Source organism: Anser anser (assembly GCF_964211835.1).
Source record: "Anser anser genome assembly, chromosome: 6".
Classification (NCBI taxonomy): domain Eukaryota; kingdom Metazoa; phylum Chordata; class Aves; order Anseriformes; family Anatidae; genus Anser; species Anser anser.
Genome location: NC_139726.1, coordinates 33,391,922 through 33,417,135, shown reverse-complemented (window position 1 = coordinate 33,417,135; position 25,214 = coordinate 33,391,922). Strand labels below are relative to the sequence as shown.

Below are 25,214 nucleotides of genomic sequence, written 5' to 3'. Positions count from 1 at the left end.
TGCTTTCTTTGCTGTGGTTTCCTGGAACTCACAAGCTGTTTTTAGTTGGTGGTAATTTTGCCAGACTTTAATTGCTTGGGTTGATCTTTTCTACAAACACAGCCGTAGGCTGGTATTCTAAAATTCCTATTATTTTAGTCAAGGCTGTTCACCTGTTTTTAAAAACAGGGCATTGAGAATACTGCTCTGAACTACTGTACATCCTGAAAGATTCTGGAAGCTTGTTTCTGAGCAGCTTAGTTGGTGGTGGCTGTGGCACCCAGCGTGTGGCTTTCCGCTTTGCTGTGCAAAGTTAGACTAACGTGAAACTAGTTATGAAACATAGTTTCATGAAACTATGAAAGTTAGACTAACATGAAACATTAGGGGAATAAAGTTTGCGCGAGGTGGAAAGACCTGTTGGTTTTAGCAGGGAAAAGCCTCTGAAGAGTTCAAACCGTAGGAACATGTGCTATCCCTTTCCATCTGTTAGCAATACCTGCGGGTGCAGGGTTCACTGCCACCAAGTGACTGCCTGGCCCAGGACTACAGTGCACAGTCAGGGTCTGAAAATGCTGCAGCTGCCTGCCCCAGGAGACACCTTCAGTGCCCTGTGGGTCTGCATTTGTGGGTCCTGCGTGTTTTTGCATAGTTCCAATGCGGGGGGGGGGGGGGGGGGGGGCAAATAAAACTAGGCTTTAGTGCTGGTGTGCTGTGACCTCAGAGTGCATAATGTTGCAGTACTAATAATGATAGTTACTGTGATCCCGAGCTTGTGCACAGAGTTGCACTGGGGTCAGCTTTCAGGAAAGCTGCTCTTGTGCTGAAGTTCCTTTTTAAGATAGCTTGGACTGGAAAAGGGTCAGTCACTCACAGCTTCAGTACAGCCTTTCACTCTCAGAAGGGTTCACTTGTGCTGTATCAAATAGGAAAACAGTTTTAAATATGCAGTGGATTTTGAATTATAAATGTCCAAAGCCTGCAGAAACCACTGAACCCCTCTCACTTATCATTTATAGCATCAGATCAGAATGCTTTGATTCCCCAGAGAAGGTCCTGAACATATCATGCTTAAAATTTAAAGACATCAGGAAGGTGTCCAGAGTCTCTATCTTCTTGCTTCTGTTTGTTATTGATTTGCTTGTTAACACTGTAGATAGATTGAACCGAACCCACACACACTTGCACTGTGGATCCTAAGCGCCGTGTGCCCTGCGGTGGGATGGGTATGCTAATTGCTGCCATGGGTTCCTGGCTGCCATCTCCTAGTGGGCTGGTTGTTCCAGATCAGCTTGAGCTGAGTGGTGCCAACGCCACTTCTGCAGCTGGAAAAGCTCCTCAAAGCAGAAATATGCAAACTGAACTCAGCGCCAGGACCAGAAAAGATCCTCCGTAGAGCAGTAGGACTTTGTCTCAGATAGCTTTCCCCATATCTGTGGGTTCACTTTCCAGGGTTCTTGACTGCAGACTTGTGGCTATCTGGGTGGCCTCTGAGGGCACATATTTCTATAAAGGGAGCAGATGAGAGAAAACTTAACCTAGCTTTTTCCTCTTCTGAGGAGGGGGAGAGTGAATTGTTTTCTGGAAAGCATGCAGAATGCAGGTGCTGACCTGACGTTACACATCCTAAAGCTGTGAGCAACCTCATTGCACATCTGTGCTGACCCTGCTTTGAGCAGGTGTTGGACTGGAGAGCTCCTGAGGTCCCTTCTACCCTAAATGATCCTGTGATGCTGTATGCCTCCCAGAAGTTTCTGGTCCACATCACTCACCCTTTCTGCCACAGGCTTTGCATACTGAGTGGGACTGGTACCGAGCAGAGATGGAAGTGCAGCCAGGGTATGAGGGACTTTCACCAGGTCCTGGGTGTCCTGGCACCCAGACCCACGGGAGTGTCCCACAGCCTGTGTTTCCCTCTGCAGGGCCGGGTTTATGGCAGGGGTCGATAGTGAGAAGAGAGGTTTCTGTGCTTCTCAGAGCCCTAGGAGGGAATGGGTTTTCTCTTTGCTACAGCCCCTCTTTCCTTTCCCTCCCAGGTGCTTGGTCTGATATTGGCAATGCAGCTGGAGTAAGGCCTGCACGCTGTGATTATTACCTGTGATTAAACCCTGAAGGAAAAGGACAGCTTTTCCACATGGGATGCTGGTATCATCTGCTGTGAAAGAAAGGTAGAAGTCAACCTGTTCAGGAGCATATCAGTCTGGATATTTGTCACCCTTCCTGAATTCTAAATTCTGTCTTTGTGCCTGCAGTTTATTCATTCCTTTAGTCCCTATTCATCTTACCTCCTTCCCCCTTTTTAAAACTATTTTTCAGATGCCTAAATGAGTGGCTTTGCAAAACACACAGTGTGTTTTCCTTATGTTTTTGCCCAGTCTAAGAATAAATTATAGCTTAAACTTGGGAATGCTACATCTGTCACTGGTTGTAAAGCGGCCTTGAAGAATTTTGCCTTGGCAAGCCATAATTGCTGATAACTGCTCCTTTTATGCAAATCTCAGCGTGCGTGGGACTGCTAATGTGGTGGTGGGCTCAGCAGAGGCACGCAGCTGCAGCAGGCAGGACAGCTTCGCGGGCGCCGCTCTGCATTGCAATGGGATGCCCCAGGAAGCTGGTTTTTAAATGATTGTTAGGTTAGATATCTGTAAACAAGCTCTGTGGTGTTGAATCCAGCCCAGAAAAGCTGACTTGTTTAAGTTCTTCCTCATCCCTAAATTGGTCTTCTGCCTTTTTTTAAAAGGCAAGGAAATTACCTTTTGAGCTGTGGTTGCTTTTATTGCCTGGCTCCCTTGCCTTTGGTGGTAAATACAACTGCAGTACGATCACACTGCCTGCCAGCTCAGCTTCTGGAGCTCTCGCTGAATTACTACTCCCTTCTTACCTGCTGCTCCCTCATCATGGGAGCACTTACTGCTTGGCAGAAGCTGGAGGTATTAAGTCGTAAGGCTGCCAGTCCTATCCTTGGCCTCCAGATGTGGTTATGGTGCTGAGCGCATGGCCTCGCAGCCTCTGAGCTGCAGTAACCCCTGCCTACCCTGCAAGAAATAAGGTGACTCACCCTCTTTCTGCTCCTTCAGCAAAAGTGACTGCTTAAGGGGTGGTAGCTGGGAAGAGCATTAAGATAAGGCTGTGTGCTTTGTGGAGCATCCTTTAGAGCAGTCTCTTCTTGCTTTCGTGCTTTGCTGAAGCATATTGCTGGGAACCTGACCACACAGTTAGCAGGCTCAGAGACAGGTCCTGTCACAGTAACATCTCTGAGCATCATGTGCAAACCATTAGCTAGCTGGCATCTAGCTGCTGAGGTATGCACTACCAAAACTGGAGTGATTACAGAGCACAGGGGGGCTCAGTGCAGCGCATGAAGCATATGTTCAATGCTACATAGCTAATAGTACACATTGTAAAGCCTGACTTATCTGGAAGGGTCAGCAAGCAAGGCAGCTGGGCAGCTGCCTGGCAGTTGTGTGGCTGTGTCTCTGCAGCCTGTTGTCAAAGGCTGATTCCAGCTGTGGATGCTCCGCTGGGGCTGGCACTTAGCAGACTTCTCCCCTTCCTCTTGCAGGGTACAACAGAGGTCCTGGTTGCCAGCGCGGGATGTGATGCAGAGGTGTAAACCCAGCAGGAGAAAACAGCTCAGGTTTGGTAAGTCTTTGTTCTCGGTTTGTTAACCAGGGAATGACTGAGTGGGTATTTGTTGTTTGTGCTACAGTGGCACTTCCCTGGGTGCTGCTGTGGGAGGCTCCTCGTGCTGGGAGGTGGGATGCTGAGCATGGATGTGCCTTGCACATGAGAGCCAGGCACGTGGTCTCAGGGAAGGAGAGGGCTCTGCGTCATCAGCTTGGGAACGTGTCCTCCAGCGTGGCCCTGCTGGGAAGGCTGCTGAGTGAAACTCCTGCCCCTTTACAACCACTTGTAACCCCGAGTATGACAGAAAATACTCTGCTGCAAATCTGTGTGGAGCGGTTGCCACAGGGAGGGAGATGGGGAGCTCCCAGAGGAAGCCTGAAATTAGGCATCACCCAGGTGTTCTGAATGAATCCAAGCCATGTGGTAAGTAAGCCATTTAAAAATACTTCAGGAGAGAGAGGCTATCCTTCCTTTTTACATGTGATGGGGTTGTATTCCTTGGAAAGTGTGGTGGCACTCTATGGAACACAAGGTAGCGCTGACCTCAGTGTGTGCGTCTGCTGTACAGGGATATGTGTTACCAGCTTGCACCACTGGGACTTCTGTTAGCTGGCTCCATTTGCATTACCAGCAGCTCGCAAGAGCAGAGGCAATATTTTGTTGCTGTAGTTGAGTTTGGCAGGTACAGTTATCAATGCCACCATGTCTGTGTCTTCTCATTTATCTGTTCATGGCCAGGCTCCTCCTACTTTGTCAGATTTCACTTGGTGAAGAAGAAATAGGGTCTTGATTGTACTCCAGTGTCTGCAGGGAGCATATCAGCCTGGGTAGTTCCTGCTGGCTCCTGCTCTGTTTCCATTGCCTGTGCTGCAGCAAGCTCTTAGCTCCTGTTTGCTGGCACAGGTGTGTGATACCACTGCTGCAGGCCGAGCTGGGGTACAAAGGCCACAGTAAAACACAAATAGCACACCTTACTTTTTCCTGGCTCTTTGCGTCCACCTGGGGGGTGGTTTTCATCTGTCTGTTTACAGCACAACTGCATGAAAACTTTGGGGCAGCATTGCTGTACAGCAGCATGATGTGCGGGGCAAGGACAGAGGATTAAGATTAAATTAGGATGTTACCCCCATCTGGTCCTCGTTCTGCCTGCCGTGCTTTCCGGGTTTGGGCCACTAACTTAGCTCTTGCCTGTGAAATTGAAAGAAGATGCAGGTCTTATCACTGCGCTGTTGCATCTGTCAGACTTCATACAGTGTGTCTGGGCTTCTTTGGAGGCAAGGTGCACACAGTTTGAACCATGCCTTTGCAAAACAGAAAGCAAAAGTGACATTGGGGTCATCCTTGTGAACCCTGCTAACGAACTGATTGCTGCCTTTCTAGTACCTAGAATAGCAATGGAGGAAAAAAAACTGTTTGAAAGCTTGGAGACAAAAATCCCTTGAAGGCAGGGTTTTCACAGGAAGGGCTGAATATGAGGTGAAATAAATTTTACTGTGATTCTCTCCACTTGTTCTAGACATATAAGTATTGTATGGGTAGCCTATATTAATTACCTAGAGGTCTTCATTATAGTCTGAGGAGACCAGGAATAGTTGGTAGGATTATGCCCATTAAGGAATGATTATACCCATTCTACAGATGTGCCATATAGATTCACAAAGGGAATCATTTTGCTTAACAAAAGTTCTGAGGTTATGGTAGTTTGGAGTCCTTGTTCTTCCCAGCAGTATCTCCCTGGCAAAGGAATGCACCAAGCCTTTTGCTTGGAGACTACAGGAGAGCATTAAGGGAAAAGGAGTATTGAAACTTGCCAACCAGAAATGGTGTCTCACGTACGTGACAGAAGTCAGTGCCATCAGATGTCTTGGCTGGCAAGCACACAGCAAGATAAAGAGAAGAATCAGATCTTTGTGTGGTTAACAAAACAGTCAGTAGTGAAAGGGGGAGGACTTGGGGGAATTTTGGATGGACAACACTCATGGTTAAGGCTACCAAACGGCTTGCAAAGGAAGAACATTCCTTTGTAAGGAAGGAATTTCCCCCCAGCAGCTTTTCTGCAGCACTTCTTTCACTTCTTTTGCTCTGGAGAAGCTGGTGTGTGTGCTAGCTCCACCAGTGTTTGTTCTGAGTCACAGTGGTGCTCCTTGGGCCTGGCATTTCAAAGCCTTTGCACTGCTGCCTTTACAGCACACGATAGATTTGCCTGGAGGAGAACATTGCATGTGCATACACTGAAGTGTGACTCCAAAACGCTGCGTTTAATATTGTCTAAGACCCCTGCAAAATATAATGAGAGCAGATAGCACATCTAGTCTGTTCCCCTAATACCCACGTATTCTTCAGCTAGCAGTAGCTCTGAGGCAGGTTACTGCAGGATGATGAAATTAAGCAGATAGTTTAAAATTCCTGGTGTAATCATTGATTTTTCCTGTTGAGACAGTCCTGGTTTAGACCAGGAAACAAGGGAGGTGGGAGCCTTTGTGAGCTCCCATGGCAATGAGCAGACCAGCCAGGGCACCCGTGTCTAAGTGGTGGTTACCTCTGAGCCTGGAAGATCACCACAGACCTTACTGGGAGCTCAGTCCTGTCGCCCACGCTGTGTTTAGTGAAGAGGTCACTCAAGCAAGACAGAGGAAAAGATGCTCTCGATGGTCCAGCTCCCTGACCACAGTAGTGCATGTAATTATCTGGAGACAAATAGGACTGTAGATACCTCCCATAGTCACAGGCAATATTGAACAAGTGGTCTGCTTAACGGGGGCTGTACATACAAAACCATCAGCCTATTCAGCTACGTGGATGACTGGGCCCTTTTTATGTATATAAATCTGCAAATGTGTAGTAGGTTGTAAAATTTATGAGCACTTCAGCCCTTATAAATTTTTATCAAGTGTGGCCTTTAAAACCAAAGGTTTTTATTAGTATTACATGCACATTTTCATTATTGTTAACCCTCTGCTCACTCTTTGCATTATGGAGGGAGTGGGAGTAGGGAGAGAAAATAAACCCTAAAGAAAAGGTAAAGAGAAGATTTAGTTCATTGGATGAAAGTAGTGTAACCACTTTCAGGCCCACAGATTGGTGGACTAAGGCCTGATATTAAAGATTATATAATCCAGATGGGAAGAGTTTGGAGGAGGACATTCCCATTAAATTTTAACTGCCCAATGTAGTGTCGCTAAAATAAAATGTGTATCAAATAAATCACTGTTTACTATAGCTAGATGGAAATCTAATGCTTTTTTTTTGGCCAGAATTTAACTCAATAAAGAATGTAAGACATGGTGGTGTTGAAATAGGCTGGCCTGACATTTTGAGGAAGGGAGTAGTAACGTAAGCCTTAATTCTGCATCTTGCTGCTCCTTCTTCCCTTTATCTGTGACTTGGATGTCACCCAAAGGAGTTCCAGCCAAAGCATGTGCAGAGCTGGGGGTGCCTGAGATCAGGTGAGGATGAAGCAATGTAGAGCAGGGTTGCAGGGCAGAGGCACTGCAGATCTCCAGGGACCCTGGGGAGAGTCACGGGGGTACACAGGACATTGGATTCTCACGGACTTGTTGGTGGGGCACAGAACCGTATGCCAGTGCAGTGGGAGGATAGCCATGCTCTGTTGCAGGCTTTGGATCAGTTCTCATTCCCAGGAGTGAAATTCATAGAATCATGGAGTGCATCGTATCATAAAAGTTCATCATATGTTCTCATGCCTCTATTTGCCTCTCTTCCCATGCTTGCTTTTTCTTCTGTGGAGTCCTTTTTTTTTTTTGTAAAGGAAAAACTGCTAGGATTATGTCATATTACTTAAAGTGCTTGTTCTGCTACATGTACACGGAAATTTAATTATATTGGGCATATGAAAGATGCATGAATGTTCGGTTTTGGGAAGTATGCCAAGGATATCTTCTGCATGTGTAGCTGTTTGATGTAGGCTTGTGCATGGTAATTGAATTACTGATCAAGTACTGTATCAATGAAATAATCTTGGTAAATTCTGTGTACTTGAGTAACTATAGCCTTGAGGCTGTAGTAATGGGAGTAACCCTGTTACTGATTTTTGTTGTTGTTGAATATGCATATTTCATACCTTTTAATAAGAATGCCCTTTTCTATCTGTTTCTGTGTCCTTCAGAACTCAGGTTTTTCTTTCAGTCACTTGTGAAGGGTTTTCCTGTCACTGCTTATACTGGGGGACTTCTCAGATGTCCTTCTCACGGCCTGCTGCTGCCTTCCTCCTCAGCCACAGGGAATTCTGCTGCAATGCTGCTCCGGTTAAACACTCTCTCTGCTTTCCCCCTCCCCATCCCACGGCCCTTGTGGGACAGGAAAAGCAGGACATTCTCTTTTTCTTCTAAATGCTTTCCATGCAAAAACTCCTCGCTCTAATTCTGTGGGGTTTTGTGGGAAAGTCCATTTACATCTCCATTCTTTCTGCTCCATCTGTCCTTATCTACCCTTCATATTGTCAGGGAGACTTCCTGTTACGGGACAGGGACATGGCAGTCGCAAATGTGTCCTCAGTGTGTCCCGGGTGAATTATTCCAGGCCAGAAGCGTGCATTGTGCCAGATGCGGGCTCACAGAGAAGTGTGTAACGTGTTACTTCATCTTTAAGAGACAAATGGGACCAGAAGTGAGTCCATGAAGATACTGTTATTATTATTATTATGGTTTCAAAAGTAATTAGTTTGTCTCTCCCATCCTTTCTTGTATGTTATTTCTCTCCTCTCCACTAGGTTGCTCAGTAGGTAGGCTCTGGTCCAAGGGGCAGCTAAACTGATGTTTTTCACAATGTCACTATCTAACTGCAGAAAAAAAACATCTGAAGAAACAGTGAGTGTCATCCTGGGATCACTTTCTGCAAACTGTTGTTGCAGATGCTCCCAGACAGCATAGGATGGCAAATATAGTAGCTCATGACAGTAAATCCATGTAGATAAGATGCAGCCCACTTCCATATGAGGACATGTATGGTATGCGGTGGATAGACTTGGGTAGAAGTTATTTTGCAGGCCTTCATTATGGAGTTGATCCGAATCCCGAAGTGAGGTCTGAGCACTTGCTTTGCACTTTTGTTAGAGCAAAGCTGTTTACTTCACCCTTGTCAGTACTAGACATGACTTACAGTATAAATGGCAATAAACTACATGACTGATAAAGGTCATTCAAACTCAGTTTTGGGCATAGGCATTATACATGAATTCCTATGGTATGCCATTGGCAAGAAAAGTGGTCTTAAAAATGAACCCAGAGCTCCTGTCTTGAAATGCATGATTTATGAAATGCACTTAGTCAATTCCTTTTGATATTTTAGAGACTGAAGATTTTAAAGAAAATGTCTGACTTCTTGAAATCATTCATTGTTCATTGCATTATGCATTGTATTGTTACAAGTTGGATCTGATGCGCTCCTTTAGCAGCTATAGTCCCTGGTGGCATGTTCCAGCAATTTCTTCATGCTTTCAGGAGGTTTTCCAGTAAAACTGAACCTCAGCATCATGCTCAAGAGATGAGGTGTGCAGAACCGGCCTTTGCTCAGCTGGAGCAACAGCGCTTGGGGACATATTAAGAATTTCTCTTGGATGCAGCTGATGCGTGGGGAATTGAGTGACCACTCTTCGGGTTTCATGAGCAAAAGCTTGCCTCTGGATGAGAACTGCCTGATCACTGAAATAAATCCTTCAGTGATCAGAGTCTGGCAAGAGCTGAGCAGGTCTTGGACTGCACAGCCTGGCTTGGGAGGGAGGAAGAACGTCAGGGAGATGCGTTGAAACCTCTGCTTAGCATTGCGCTGCCCTGTCCAAGGGAGAATCGAACTCTTCACTTTGCATGTTGCTAATGGGTCTTTTTCAGCAGTTGCAGCTGCCAAAACCAGAGGGTCGGGTTTTATTCTTTCTCTGGGTCTTGTTGCTTTTGTGTTCTGTTTTTTTTCTTTTTTTCCTATTTAAATAAAAGAGGAAAGAAAAATCAAAATAAGCAATTACCAGCCATTAGTATGCTTCCACTTGCTGCTTCTGTCCACATTTTTGAGAACTCAGATGCAAATCCCCCACCAGCAAGAAGAATCCACTGTTAGTTCTTTGATCCCTATTAGGGCTGATGCGTGAAACAAAAGAGGGAGGAATGTTTGATTTTCTTAAACTTGGATGACCCTATAAAAGAGACACTAGAAACAATGTCTTCACTAATAAACTGAACAACAGTGATGTAAATACTTCCAAACACCACTTTCTAGATAGTGATCTAGCAAGCTGAACACTGCAACTGTTCATTCTTTGAGGTGAGAAAAGCCAACGTTTGACATTACATTTACAAAAACATCTTGTTTCTTGTCACTGATAGTAGGTGGTGCAGGAACTTAAATTTCAAACTGTTTTTTTCCACCTTCTTTTCTTTCCTAAACTACTTTTTGTGGCATTCCACCTTGATGCAATCAAACTATAGTTTTATTCACTTCTTTTTAATGTTTCATATTAAATAGAGCAGCCAAGGGAGAAAAACACCAGTCTGAGGCTATATTGTATCATTCTTGGTCCACTCCTTTAAGTCTTTGTTTTTCAAATCTTCAGAATATTTAATTGCGTTTTCAGGTCAGGATGTTGTCAGGACAGAACCTGTAGTGGTTGCTTGAGTGTGGAGAACACTGTATGTGATGGGACATCTCGCCTTCCTTAACAAGGGTGCAGGTGTGGGCCTCCCAAGCATCCATCAGCACTCGCCCTCTCCCTGCTTCCACAGACCTGGAGCAAGTCTCTGTTTTCTCCTGCTGCTTGTGTCTCCCAAATGTAAATGAACACAAATCTCTTGCGAGGGAGCGAGTGCTGCACAGGCCTGCTGCATCACCAGCATCTCTTAACTGCTGAGAGGATGCCTGACCTCAGAGGAGCGTGTTGACTCAGAGCAGCTGGGGGCACAACCTAGCTCTCTGCGCTTTCTCTGTCTGCCGTATTAACTTGATTCAGAGTGGCAAGGATTATGGTTTGGGGACTGCTACCTAACCACCAGGCAGAAGGCAGTAGCAAAGATGCATTTATGGTTATTTTTACACAATTCCGTGGCCAATGAAAATTTCTGAAGTTTGTGTAATGCTTTTCACCCAGGGTCACTGACGTACAGATTCTGCTAGACCTTTAAAATCAGCAGTGCCTCAGGCTTAGTGGTGCTGTCACTTCCCTTTACCCCTGCCTTTTTCCCAGTCTCGTACAGTTCAATACTTGCATCTCCCTCACCACTGCTGTGCAATTTGGCTCCAGTTGCACTAAAGCCCTGAGGCCAATTCTTTATAAAAATCAGCCAGTAGTACCACTGGGTGCTGTTAGTTAAAATGCAGCTTTGGCTAGCTTTTTGCCACAAGAAAACATCCCTGTATGACCTGGGCGTGGGAAGGGGTTGTCGTGCAGCTTCCCCTGGACTTCTGTGCCATCTGGGAAAGGGGAGTGAGACTACGCCAGACTTGTGCCCTCTTCATTGCCCCTGTCCTTTTGCTTGGAAGAGGGGTGGTGCCCCTTGCAGGTAGGCAATCTTGCTCCTGCAACAGGGAAATAAATTTTCTCAGTGTTAATCAGATTTTGAGTCCCTTTCATGTCATGGGATGTAATTTCAATAGCACCCAATTATCTGTTTTTAAAGATGCCTTTTAAACTATGCTTTCTCAAGAGGTTTTAAAGAGGCCTCCTAAAAGGCTGTGTTTTTTATTTTTAATAAAATGAAAGTTATTTTATACTCCTGAAAATGCTCTGATTTCCTACTGCCTCCCACCTAGAGAAGATGGAGAAGAGATGCCCAAGAAGATGAGCTCTGCTTCCTCCTTTGGGAGCATGGTGAAGGGCTGGGCAGAGCTGGCGCTGCTGGAGCACCCCTGTGCTGGCCTGTGGGGAACATGTCTGTGTCCTGTGGTGGCCGGGCCACAGGGGCAGCGGAGATGGGCTGGTGTTAGACTGCCCTCAAATCATGGTGTACCTGATTATTATTTGCAAGGTTTCCTGAAGAGTCAGGATGTTTCCAGTTCACAAAACTGGCATTGAAGATGTGTTAACTTCACTAACTCTTTTCAGAGATTCATGGCAGGTGTTTTAAAAAGGGAAATAGATGGCAAAAATAACCGGTAATAAAGGAAAGAGAGAGGAAAGGAAGAAGAAGCTCCCCCCTCTACCCAAACCCAAAAAGTTAAATTGTTCACGCAGAGCTATGAATAGATTTCAGGGAATTGCCAATTCGAGGGATCTGCATTATTCTGAGATTAGAAAAAGCAGTAAACGAGTTTGTTAAATTTCTTGGAGATTCTGTTGTTGTTCTATATGTTAATTTCAGTTTCTAATCTAATTAAAGTATTTAGTTTAAAAGTGCCGTAAAAGGAATTCTTGAAATACTTTCCAAGGCATATTTAAACATTAAAGAAAACAAAACGACAAGCCTTGTGATGCAGTGTCAGGTATGTTGTCTCAGAAGGAGTATTTCAAATAAGTGGTCATGTTTAAAAACCTATATGAACAGCACCCTTCAAAAGCCTGTGGTAGAAAGGTAGTCCATGGAGATTGCTACTATAGAAAATATTGCGCTGCTGACGCTTACTTACACTTTCCTCAGCAAAATGAGGTAATGAGACCGCTTCAGCTTTCTGTGCTCTTATGAATGCTAACTTCATTGTTTAAAATGTAAATAAGAGTGGGAATGTTATTAAATAAACATGGTAAACAGTTTGGCTGTCCCTTAGGAAGTGGTTGCTACTGTGGCGTCCAAGTGGAGGTAATGGGCAGGTTTAGTGAAGGGAAGCTATCATTAGTGGTTTCATTTCACATGGAGATTAATAACCATACTTTCTATTCCTTTCTTGTTACATTAAAATTTAGTTACGAAAGCAAATAATCTGTTTTTATAGGATAAAAAAAAACCAGGAGAATAGAAGCTCAGGAGCAACTGTCTTGGGGTAACGTGCAGAAGGACGCAGTTCCTAATGCAGATAGAGGAAGACATTTATTGGTTTCTTGACCCTAGAGCTGACTCAGTAGAAAAGTCTTGGCTAAATACGTGCTTGTTTGTGTGTATGTGTTCTTAATAAAATCTTTTCTGATTCTATTCTCCTTGCAGTTGTGGACTGAAGACAAATATCACTGGTAAAATGAAGGTCAGCAACTTAACAGCTTCTTGCAGAAAAGATTTTGAGGTGAGTGAAATTAACAGTTATCTGAATGAGGTATTTTGCCCATGAGGAGCTGAAAGCTCAAAAACTTTAATGTCACCCATAGGCAGTCAGGATTTTCCAGAGTAGCAGAATTCATAATTTTGGGAACAAACAGAGGAACTGGGAGCTCTGTGACAACTCATGGAGATCTGAACTGATACAGGGGCCAGTTGTGCAAGATCATGCTCTAGCCTGAAAGCTTTTGGCTCTAGTCTCTGATTTACCAGGGAGATCAACTGATCGAAGTGCCAAAGGATTTTCTTTCTATTCAGTGGATGTGAAATACTTAGAGCTAAGCTAAGTTTCAGATCCTGCTGGCTCTGAGGGTACAGGGACCAAAAAGTGGGAGGTTGTAACAGCAGCTGGACTGGGACAGATCAGAGGTACCCCAGGAAGATCCAGGGAACTACAGAGCGGTGAGCTTCACCTCTGTGCCTGGGCAGATCCTCCTGCAAGCAGTGTTAAGGCACATGTAGGACAAGGAGGTGACCTGAGACAGCCAGCATGGCTTCACCAAGGGCAGATTGTGCCTGACCAGTCTGGTAGCCTTTTATGATGGAGCAACTGCATCAGTTGACAAGGGCAGACTGACTGATGTCATCTCCCTAGACTTGTGTAAGGCTTTTGATACTGTACCACGTGGCATCCTGATCTCTAAATTGGAAAGATAGGGATTCGAAGGGTGGGCCATTTGGTGGATAAGTAATTGGCTTGCAGGCAGCACCCAGAGAGGGGTGGTCAATGGTTCTATGTCCAAGTGGAAGCTGGTTATGAGTGGTGTCCCTCAGGGGTCTGTCCTGGGACCGGTACTATTTAATATCTATCAACAACATAGGCAGTGGGATCGAGCGCACCCTCAGCAAGTTTGCAGATGACACCAAGCTGAGTGGTGTGGTTGATACAATAGAAGGAGGGGATGCCATCCAAAGGGACTCGGACAAGCAGGAGAAGTGGGCCCATGTGAACCTAATGAGGTTCAACAAGTCCAAGTGCAAGGTGCTGCACCTGGGCTGGGGCAATCCGGGACATGAGCACAGACTGGGTGAAGAATTCCTTGAGAGCAGCCCTATAGAGAAGGACTTGGGGGTTCTTGTGGATGAAAAGCTTGACATGAGCCATCAGTGCATGCATGCTGGGGTTGTTCAGCCTGAAGAAGAGAAGGCTCCAGGGTGACCTCATTGCAGCCTTTCAGTACTTAAAGAGGGCTTATAGAAAAGGTGGAGAGCAACTTACACGGGCAGATAGTGATTGGACAAGGGGAAATTACTTTAAAAGAGGGCAGATTTAGTTTAGATGTTAGGAGGAAATTCTTTACTCAGAGAGTCGTGAGGCCCTGGCACAGGTTGCCCAGAGAAGCTGTGGATGCCCCATCCCTGGAGGTGTTCAGGGCCAGGCTGGATGGGGCCCTGGGCAACCTGGTCTGGTGGGAGGTGTCCCTGCCCACAGCCTGGGGTTGGAACTGGGTGGGCTTTAAGGGCCCTTCCAACCCAAGATATTCTGTAATTCTCTAATGCCTGTCTGGGCTGTCACTGTCAGGGGTCTGAGCTAGAGGGCACACAGTAAACATGACTTCGGGGAAAGTCACAAGTGGGATACTCTGTTCCAAAGTCTTTCTTGCTGACTACAGGCTGCAGAATTTGAGTGATGCTTCATCCATCTGGGACAAAAATTGTTACGGGAAAAAAATTGTATAACCTGTACCAAAGCAGCGTCTCACAGAGGATACTAAAGGCAAGTGTAAAACTGGTTTAACATATGATATGAGATAGTTAGCAAGAGAGAGTTTTGTGTGAGGCAAGGGCTGGGGAGCAGACACTAAAGGTGGAAGACGCTCCAGGCCGGGACTTGGTCTCTGACCCCAGACAGCACTTCCCTTTGGGTGACTGCTCCGGCTTTATGGCTGCAGCTCCCCACTCTCACTTGCTCAGACTGTCGTCTGGTACTGTAAGCTGCTTTTTGGGAAAGAGAGGAAACAAATTCTTCAAATGAAAAAGAAAGCAGAAATGTCCTGCAGCTTCCAAACATTTGTGCTGTGCCGTATAGGAGGGTTAGTGCTGTCTGGGTGTATGCCACCAACTGGTGTTTTTACTTTGTTTTTACATTTGTTTTTCTGAGTGTGTGAGCAGGCTGTGACTCCTGGGAAGCAGTGCTGCTTTGTTGGCTTTGGGTTACAGCTTTGGGAGATACAGGCCTGTGTGAACAGCTGGAGTGCTGCTTGTTTTGGCTGTAGTTTGTTTTTAAGATGAGGTTATCCCAGGAGAGGCAAACACTGGTATGGGCTGAAGTTTCTTCAAAGAAAGACTGGCTCGTATGTGGTTGGAAATGTGAGTTGGTGTAGTCGTGTAACGTGTTTGTGTGTGAGGAGTCTACTCTGCTGTATCTCTGTTTGGGGAACCGTGTCTGCTATCAGCTGGAACACAAGCAGCATTTGTAACAGAAGAAGGTATGAAACTGCCTTAAACTGAGGTGGCTCTTAGCCCATGAACTTGGATATGAATTAAAAGCAAAAGTTGGAGTATTTTAGGATGGTCAGTCCTATGGTTTTACTAAGAATTTTAGGACTGCTGTAATAGAGACAACAAGGGGCTAAATTTTCGAAAAGTGCTCTCAATGCGTCCTCTCAGTTTCATTATTTAAAAACTTCTGTGTTTAAAAAGCTTCTTTAATGAGGGTCTCAAAATATTTGAAAAAAAAATCAAAGTAGCAAAATTCTCAGTTATGTTATCATCATTTTAGGCAACTCCAAATCTCAGGGGTATTATAGTCACTGCTCAGGTCTAGGTCCAACCACTGATTATCTGGATTCAGTAACTGCTGATCAATACAGCATGTGGCTCTTGTGCATTATTGTACTGAATAATAGCAGTTCATAATCTGTATAGCTCAGTTCTCTATTTTGTGGCTCTAAAAATTAATACAGCTTTCTGCTCAGCAAATGCTATCATCACCTTCTAGTTGTCAGAGTAGTTTATCTGCTACTAGAGTAGGATACATGCAGAAATGTTATTAAAAATCTGGTATCTTCAAAGAAAACCAGAGAACAAATGTAATGACAGTCATAAGCATTTGATATTTTCCGTACAGCCTTCACAAATAAGCTGCTCAAACACCATTTTGCTGCAAAACTGTAAACTGTTATGAAGTGCAAACGTTCCATCTCTAAGTAACGAAAAGGAAAAAAAGAGAAAAGAAGGTAATCAGATCCAGCAGCGCATGGTAGGTAAAACATTAAAAGGCTTAAACATCACCTGTATAATAAATCCTATTTATTAAAGTCTTTAGATAAGTAGCCTGGCCCAATGTGAGCTAACTGGGGTCTTAAAACACATCTGAAGTTGTTTTTTTTTCCTGTCTGTATGACATTTAATGAGAGTGCAGCTGCTTTTTATAAATATCTTTCAGAGGGCTATCAGTAAAGGGCCACAGTACTCTAATTTGTAGTTGCTGGGTCCCTAAACCCATCCATAACATCGTCTACTGCTGTCTGCCATGTGCCTTGCTTGCCTGCAGAGTCCCTTAGTCATTTGTGACCTCTTAGGGGAGGGATCCCTTGCCTGCAGCAGGCTCCTTCCCTGGGAGCCCCGTTCTGTATAGGGTAGCAAAACTGCACCCATGGAAAATTGAGTCTGAATTTGTTCAGAGCCTCTTGGATCACAGCAGAACAGAGAAAACAAAAATCCCTGTCTGTAGAAAGCATGCAGCTGAGCAAATGGCGTTTACAGACTCTTGTAGCCTTTCTTCATGGTTTCAAGCTTGAAAAGAAGCGTACAACGTTATTTCAGTGTGAAGTAAGAGAGACCATTTCCAATGTGGTCTGCATATCTGTTGGCTTCATATAAAATGCTAGGCGCAAGTCTGTAAGCCTAGTGGGAAGGGTTTACTACTGAAAGGTTGTAAAAATAAAAGGATTTGTAAAGATTCTGTCCTCTCATGTGAACTCACTGGCTTTGTGATCGATGTGCTTTACTTTCACGGCATGCTGTAGTGATTTGTAAACATTGGGATTGCTTATTGGACCAAGGCCCATCAATTTTTGCCAGATGAAATGGGAACTGAACAGGTTTTGGCCAGTCCTTCCGAAGAGGTGAAGGTGGTTCTCTGTGCAGTCCTGTTACCTAGCCGGGCAGAGGGCTGAAGTTGTAGGACTTGGTCCTGCCTCCCCCGAGAAGGGAGCAGCCAAAGGCCCTCTGCGAGGAGCTCTGCTAGCCCATTTCCCTCTCCAAGTTAATTACTGGGAGAAAGAGAAATGACAAGAGCTGCCTGATGTTTAACTGTAAACTAACCGGCTAGGAAGCCCGCCATCAGTCTGTCCTGCTTTCTCCGTGTATTTTCTTGATTGCTTTATCTGGTGATGCTTATTATTCTTCATTCCTCTGTCATCTGATCTGTTGGATGATACTAGCAGACATCAAAAGCAAGGATTTTCTCTCAGAAACTCTATCGAGGACAGCACTGGCTTGATGTGGCAGAAGCAATAAGCTCTGCATCTGCTGGCGCGCCATGAGAACTCTCTTATCAATTAGTCCGTCACTTGCAGCTTTGTGCCAGCTTCCCAGCCCTGCGGCATGTGCTGGTAATAGCAAAGTAACGATGGAGATAACTCTGCTTTCTGCACTGGTAAGGTTGTTTTGCTGTAACTTCCTCCCCCTCTGTATTTCTCTGCACCCATTTTCTCATCACCTGTACAGCTCTTTGGACAAGGACCATCCTAGAATTGCACAGAGGGCAGTGGTCATACGCTAAGAGCTGGGTGAAAATCACTGCAGTGGAGCTTAAGTGTTGACATGCCTGTGGCTTCTGGCCAATTAAGTAGCCCTGGTCCCTCCTTGTTTAGCACACCACCTGGTACAAACAGTCTTAATCCCCCACTTAACATGCAGCACAGGTGCAGGAGTTTTGCTGCCCAGGTCTTGGTTCTCTTTCTGTTGGAAATGGCCACATCCAAATACACAACACAGCTGCACCAGAGGCCAGGTAGGTGTCCCTCCGAGAGCTTCTGCCTGGAGGAAGGCAGGACAGGGGTGGGCTGCGTTGTGCCCGTGCGTGACGTGCTTGGAGAGGGTGGCAGGCTGCCAGCGTATCCCCGGCAGCGTTTTCCAGCCCCACTGTTGCAGGTCCAAAAGTCCTTCCCCAGGTGTTAGGGACTGGGGGTGAGGGAGACCATCACCCTGCTCCTCCCTGCGAGCACCCCGCGTTGGAAGGGCTCGGGTGTTGGGTGGCTGCGTGGCAGGGAAGGGCAGCCATTAATCCCAGCTGTAACAATAGCATCTGTTTCTATTTTGAGAAAACAGAAGTATTGAAAATTGATTTTTTCAGCTTTTAGAAAGTTGGCCAGTTTTCTGACCTGTCCCTTGACAGTTACAACCTAGTAGCTGTTTTTTGTAGCCTTCTTAGAAGTAGCCTGGTCCTACCCTTGGTTTCACTCCCGGGCAGCTGAAAACCGTGACCGTCAGCGTTGCTGCATATGAGAAAAGGATTTCTTCTTAACTGAAAACAAGGGGCTGGAGGCCTGAGACTACAAACTGGCCTACTTAGTGTGTGTACTGAGCTCCCTGAAAAACAGCGTTTTATAGAGTTGGTCAATAATAAAAAAAGCCCCAGCATAACACTATTAACTGCCGCTTGGAACTGAGCATTGTGGGTTGCAGTCTAGACAAGCTCACAGACTTCCCCAGATCAATCCCATTCAATTCCATGCTGTTTTACAATGATTCTTGTAGTTCCCACAGATTTATGTGTTTAAATCCTTTTTCAAAACACATTAAAAGCTGAGCTCAGCCTGGGTGAAGGTAGACAGAATTCCCACCGGAGTTTTTAGTAAGTACATTGCTTTGGCTTACAGGCCTGTCTGCAGGAAAGTGCTGTAAAGCGTTTAGCCTGATGCGTGTAGTAATAAAAATGCCATGGACAGGGTTCTCAAAATATAAGCATGCGTGTCTTGGGATGGTTATCCCCATCTTGTTCCAGGTAGAGAGCCAGGTAGGCCAGGTAGGTCAGCATACTGCTTGTTTTCTTCTTTACACCGGCAAGCGTTGGCACAATGTGCTCTTCATGTAGGCTGGCAGGGGTCATCCCTGCTGTGTGGCAGGGAAGCTCAGGCTGCCTGCACACAGGTCGCTGTTTCATCCCCTGTACAGCTTTGTTTTAAGGACATTGATGCTGGCTAAACGTGTCCAGTGGAGTGCTGGATATTACCGTGATGATCACCAGGATTTACACAATCCTTTCTGGAACACCTGCATTTAATGTCTTATATATAATACAATTCTAGTAGTGCGTCTTTGTCTCTTTTTTGTTTTATTTGCCTATTCTGTGCTGGTAACACTATTTGAGTTCTCAAAGCAACAGGGTGGCTGGTTCTCTGTATTACAAAAGCAGGTATTTGAGGAAAAGCCCTTTGTTCACTGGCTGCCCTGTGCCCCTGGCAATTCAGCCCATACTCCTGGCCAGCCTCTGGCCAAAGTTAATCCAGCTCCTCCACTAGCTGCTGCAAACTTGCTGACTGGGGAGCTGAGGTGAGGGCAGTCCTCCCAGAGAGTGTTCCCTGGGGTTGCATCAGTGTCTTGTGTTGTCCCATCTGTACCAGCGCTGTCCTATTGCATTGTGTGGATGTCTGCTACACTAATTACTGGAGACCAGAGCTCCTATAAAGGTCCTCATTTGCTTTGGGACTGGAAAATTGTCTCTCTGGGATACAGTGCAAAGCACTGCCTCAAAGGCAAGCATGTTATTTCAAGATGGAGAGGCTCAAAGCCCGCTGCGAACTCAGATGGCCACGTTCTGTTCATTGCTAAGGAAAGTAGGAGAGGGGAAGAGAGACTCTGGTTGGCAGCTTTGAACGTCTCAGCTTAAAGCTGAGGAGTCGTGCTAATGAAATGGGTGGCATCTGTTGGCGTGGAAAATAAGAATTTTATTTTTGAGCTAGCATTCTTTGACTAACATAACATGTGCTTCCAAACCTTTTTTTCTGAATAGCCAAATAATGTGACATTTCCCAGGAACAAGTGTGACTTTCTCAAAGTTTTCATGTTCTTCATATTTTCAGCCTATTTCCCCTTTCAGGCCTGTATTATTTGTCAGACTTGTCTCGAAGCCTTTCTCTGTCTCAGACTCTCTGTGTGCTAGTAGTACAGTTATTTAACAAGCATGGTATTTGTTTGTGTGCGAAGCTAGAATGCTTTCCTGGCATGGGAAAAAGCTCTGCCCCAAGGAGTTCAAAGACTAAGACAAGAAAGGCTGGACTATGAAGATAATAGACCATTAGTCGTTTTGGTATTACAGCCTGAGTCGGGTGACCAGATTATATTCTCCTGCAGCTGCAAACCCCCTGCTTGACCTTGGATGGGTGATGCAGATCCAAATTGTCACAGATAGGCAGACAGCAGAGATGTGGGCATTATATAGCCCCACTCATCCCTATAAGAGGGCTCTGCTCCCACCTTCTTGGAGCACTTCAGAAATAAAAAGCTTTCATATGGCCAGACCTCCAGATACTGTAGCAACAAGGAACAGTTGAACTACATTAGCTGGCATCAGGGAAAGGGAATCTCCTATGCAAAGGACCATCATTTGTTGCAAGCTGGAATTACTTTTTAAAACACAAGAGAGGTGGTTATGCTGAGAGCTCCTTCACAAAGCAAATTGGCATGTATTGAACCTCTGCTGGCACAGCTGAACAGCTTCCTCAGCCCGACCTTTCTCTTCTGTGCTGACGGATTAGCCCTTGCAGTCAGTGCAGGGGTTTTGTACCACATCGGCAGGCCAGACAGAAAGAGGAGATTGCAAAAAAAGTGTCAGAGGTATGAAGCAGAGAAGTTCAGATAAGACATGAATATTTACAAGACATGCTAAGGAGGGAGACGAAAAGGTGACCAGTAACTTTAATGCACGAAGAAGCTTTGTGAGGTGTTCAAGTATGTAGTCCATGCTGTATATTCAGCAGAGGTAAAATCTTTTTCTGCAATCCTCTATCTTTCAATGATTGCCTCACTGAATTTGGGTGGGTGTAATGCTGTGTTCCCTGCCAGTCAGCCTGGAATTGGCCATCTATCCAGTCGAAAATGACCACCAAGCAACAGCATTGTCTTTCCAAACTAGGGGGACTGCCTGGGCTTTGAATTTGCATGGCAGGCAAGATGCCCATCTCTTAATCAGGCAGCCTCAGTTCAGAAGGAATAGGGTTAAAATGAAGGCCAAACATACGGGAGTGAATATGTTCCTTTCCTGTAATACAGTCTGTCCTGCAAATCTCTTGGGGTGAATGGTAGACAAAACTGGTAACATAATAGAGTAGTAAGGGACTACTTAGCCCAAGTAAAGTGGCAGAGCAAATAGGTCCAGGGCTAATGCTCTGCGTTTTGTATGTATACCAAGAATCATACCCTAAGGAGACTAGCAGGAATAGCATGTAGGAGATGTATCAGTATTACTGTGTTCCTTTGAGCATCCGAAGACTGACATACATTGACCACACAGCTGGGTAGGTGCTGGCCGCGGTGAGCAGGCTGGGGAGGGCTGTGGAAGTTGCCATTGACAATTGGTATTTACAGTGCACTGTTCCCTATTGTCTTCTGTTCAACAACTCTGAGAATTAAATGGTTTTAAGCAATCGCCTGGTCTGTAACAATTGATTAAGCATTTATTAAAACATCTATTAAGCATGTGTTACCCCTTCCTAAACCATTTATTAAAGGACTGCTTGTGCACTGTGTGAGTGTGTTACTGTTGCTATCCATATACTCCAGCGGAGTTCTTTTGGGCGTAAAGAAGCACAGATGATAAAACATCTCATTATGTATTAGCCACATACATCTTGGTTGTTTCTTCCACAAGGAAGACAAGTAGCAGAACAGAGTGGTTCAAGGAAAATGTGCCTGCAGCAAGCTGTCTCAGAGAACATTTTCTGTGAAAGGGGCCTTCAGTTTTCATTTTAGTGCAGCATGTGTATGCAGTGAATGAAATAAAACTTCGGGGAACGGTCCATTTTAAAGAGTTAAAAAGGACTAGAAGGTCAAACTAATTTTTAGGTGATGTATATTGGGTTTCTGCCTTATGTTATTTAATTAAATACAGTATTTTTGTAATGCCATTGTATCCTCTTTAACTACAATTTACTTGGTTATAGGAACCTTCGAAACATCTGCTGGGAAAATCTGATGAGAAGACAGTAGTGTGCTTGAAGCAGAAATTCTAAGAATGAAACTGTAGCCATTTCCAAGAGATGATAAGAAGATACAGCTCTTCACAGGGAGGAACAAGTAGGTAATGGGCTGTTTGTGAGGGCTCATTGTTACTGCTTTAAGATACAGGTCCAATGCCAGCATTGCATAAGCCATGATCTCTGCAGCCTGATGAAAGCAGGGACCCCCTTCGCACATCTTTAGCCTCTGGAAGTCCTCTGCTTCTGTTGGCACCAAAGAGTGGGTCAGTTTGAAGTGCTTCTTTTTCTCAGAGTTTGGTTGTGACTAACAGCATAATATTAACTGACGTCTCCTGTAGAAGCTGTGATTTTTGTTGTGATGAGTATTTGCACATGGAAATGGCCAAAGTACCCCTCAACAGAAGGTTTTCTGCGCATCTGATGGCCAAAATGTGCTCCAGGGGCAGGAATACCCATTCATTCCTGGATGAGGCCCTGGAGCCTACCCAGTATGCCTTCCCTTGGGGTCCTCTGGTGCTCCATTGCCTTTCCACTCTTTCTTCCCCTGGTGACTGCCTGCAGGAGGCTCTGACTCACTCCCTGTCTTTGCCCTTCTCCATGAGAAAACACACCTCCAGGAGTCACAGGGTTGATCCTTGGCTGCCGTGTAATGTTAGTGATTTCAGGGGGGCAGCTGTATACCACCATGGGCCCTCCGTGTCTTGTTGCATGGGAGCACGGTCATACCAACTGGGCTGAGGTCTAAGTCACATTTTCCCTGTCGTACTTCCCCAGCTGCTGACGGGCTGCTGCAGAGGGAGCTAACCTAAGGAAACAAGGAGAAACGTGTTGCTTGCTCCCTCATAATTTTATCTTAACCCTTAACAGAGACTAGACTAAGTCCTGACATTCTGTGTGAAGTGATTGCTATAATGGGGAACATTCTCCTTAACCACCCAGAAGCTCTGTGTTGGTGTGAGCACTGTGACAGTCCATTAAAGTTAAAACAAACAAACAAACAAACAAAAAACAAAAAAGCTGCTAATGTGGGCAGACTTGTGCAGTAGTGTTGTCCGGGCTTCACGCAGCGTGGAACCACAGGTCAGCTTAGCTCTCCATGCCACACAGCCTGTGTGAGGGTGTGGTACGCCTGGCAAGGCGCAGGTGGAAAGCACCTTGTGGTTTGTCCATCCTGCATGGGCCGGGGCTGTCAGGAGCCATCCCTCTCTGCTGTTGGGCAAGAGGGGAATCTCTCTCTGTCATAATTAGATCCTCATTAGCCCTTGGCACGGCAGAACTTGATGTATTCTGTGTGGAAGCATGTGAATTTGCATGGGGGGTTGTTCTTGAACTTCACTTTGACTTTACACCTATCTTACTCTCTGAAAGTCTTCCACAAAGATACGGCAGAAATCTGGAAGATTCTGTTTTCGAGTAAATAGCAATATAAGGTGTTAGAGTGCTGAATGCACTCTGTGATGAGGCCAGCAGTGAATATTCGCAGGTTTCAGGTATTTCCATTTGAATCCTTATTCAGGTGGCTTTGAGGGAACCATCCATAATGTGCCTGAATTTCCAGTGCAGCCTAAATAAAAGAGAAAAAAAAGTTGGAAGCTGAAGTAATTAAAGTGATAGTTAAGCCCACACTGAAGGAAGTGTGGGGTGCAGAAAGTCATGTGCCTTTTTTATTTTTTCTGGATTTTTCCTTTTGTTGCTTTCTTTCAAGTGATTTCAAAGGCTTTTCAAAGGAAAGATAAGTGCTGTTCCTGAGTTACCCTCCAAGTTAGGGCAGTTGTGGGGGATTTGTTTCACCTGGAGTTCCTTGCCCAGCCTCCCAGGGCTCAGGCCCTCTGCCTCAAAACCTGCTGCCCACTGGGGTGTCCGTCCATGACATGAATGCTGCTGTCTCTCTCTCCCGACTGTCAGGGTCAAAAGCAAAGACTGCAGATCTCTCTCTCTTCTGGCCATGCCTCTTTGAAAGGAAGCTGAAAACAAGTTTATTATTGCCTTTTATGTTTTCGAATCATAGATCCAACATCCTCCTCTGACCTCCTCCTTTTGCCTGCTGTGCAATAGGCTTTGCTAAGTAGTAGCTGGCACCCTTCAAAAAAATGCAAAACAATATTCCCCTTGGCTTCCTTGCTGGATCTGCCCACGTGGGTAGTGCTGGGGTTTAAGGCATGGCAGTCACAGGGGAGAGGAAAGAGACTGAAATGTTTCTTGGGCTTTAGGACTCACTGTGCTCTCCGGGAAGAAAAAAAAAAAAAAAAGCATCAGCAAAGCAGGAAGAACAGTTAATAGAATTTGTAGGGGAGGCTTACAGAGTACAAATTAGCCATTGCGCCAAATACCTCATTTGATTGTTTTGTCATGCACTAGTTTTCAGTATTGCTGTTGCTGGTACCAAGCAGGAAATAAATGAAAACAAAGATGCAAAAGGAACATTTGTGTATGAATTAATTCAGTTGTCTCCAAAGCTACGTCTGTTCTTATATTTCAAAAGCTGCAAAAAGTGCCTGGATTTTTCTTTTTTCCCCCCTACTTCTACAAGGTCATTCAGGCTTCCCACTTTCTTGTTTCCTACCCCATTTTTATGAGTGAGCAGCGTAGTGCTTGGTCAATACGTGGGAGTGCAGCTCTTACTGGAGACAACTCGAAAGAAGCTGGTATGATTTTTTTTCCCTGAAGCCAAACACTTTGCATTGAACTAACATCATTTTACCAGTTTTTGGTGCCAAAGAAGTGGAGAAGTAATTATGGGGAAAACCACAAAACCTTTTGCAGCCTCTCAAGTCATTGAGCTCAAAAAAGTATGAACTGAAATGAACAGAAGCTCATCATTTCTTTCTCAATGAAGTGTCAGTGCCTCCACACATTCCTGCAGGACCTGTGCACAGAGACTCGTGTAGGAAGGGCAGCCTGCGGTGGATGTTAACGTTAGGGTAGGGCTGGGGAGGTGACGGGCACCAAAGTGAGTGTGGGTGGTGGTTTTTTTTTTTTCTTTTTGCTTGGAGGAGGAGGAAGAGAGGCAGATAATCACCTCATTCCTGGTATTGTTAATGATAGTCTAGAGTCAAAGACATCAGTCCAGAAAAACAACCAAGCAGATAATAATAAATAGCTCATGTTGATGGTGGCAGGAGTATTTGTTTACTGTGAAGCTGAGCATGAGCTCGTCTTGCTGGCTGTATTCAGGCTCACTTTAAAATGTAAAGCATGTGCAAGTAAAGTTTTACAGAGCTTCTGCTGAGGAAAGGTTGGGAGCTGAACCAGAAAGCTTACAAATTTGTCTTTT

At 45.2% G+C, this 25,214-nt stretch overlaps 1 protein-coding gene across 13 annotated transcripts in view; it reads left to right on the top strand.

Annotated features, from left to right (window-relative positions):
* The window catches only part of LOC310901609 (uncharacterized protein), a 78,613-nt gene that overhangs the window by 2,785 nt on the left and 50,614 nt on the right, over positions 1-25,214 (top strand). For 9 of the 13 annotated variants that reach the window (XR_014585933.1, XR_014585935.1, XR_014585936.1 and 6 more), the window contains exons 2-6: positions 2,016-2,147; positions 3,542-3,621; positions 12,687-12,762; positions 14,408-14,511; positions 21,905-22,037. The gene's annotated coding sequence lies outside the window, so the exon portion shown is untranslated. The remainder of the gene's footprint in view (positions 1-2,015; positions 2,148-3,541; positions 3,622-12,686; positions 12,763-14,407; positions 14,512-21,904; positions 22,038-25,214) is intronic. The other 4 variants (XR_014585934.1, XR_014585937.1, XR_014585938.1 and 1 more) reach the window with 2 other exon arrangements.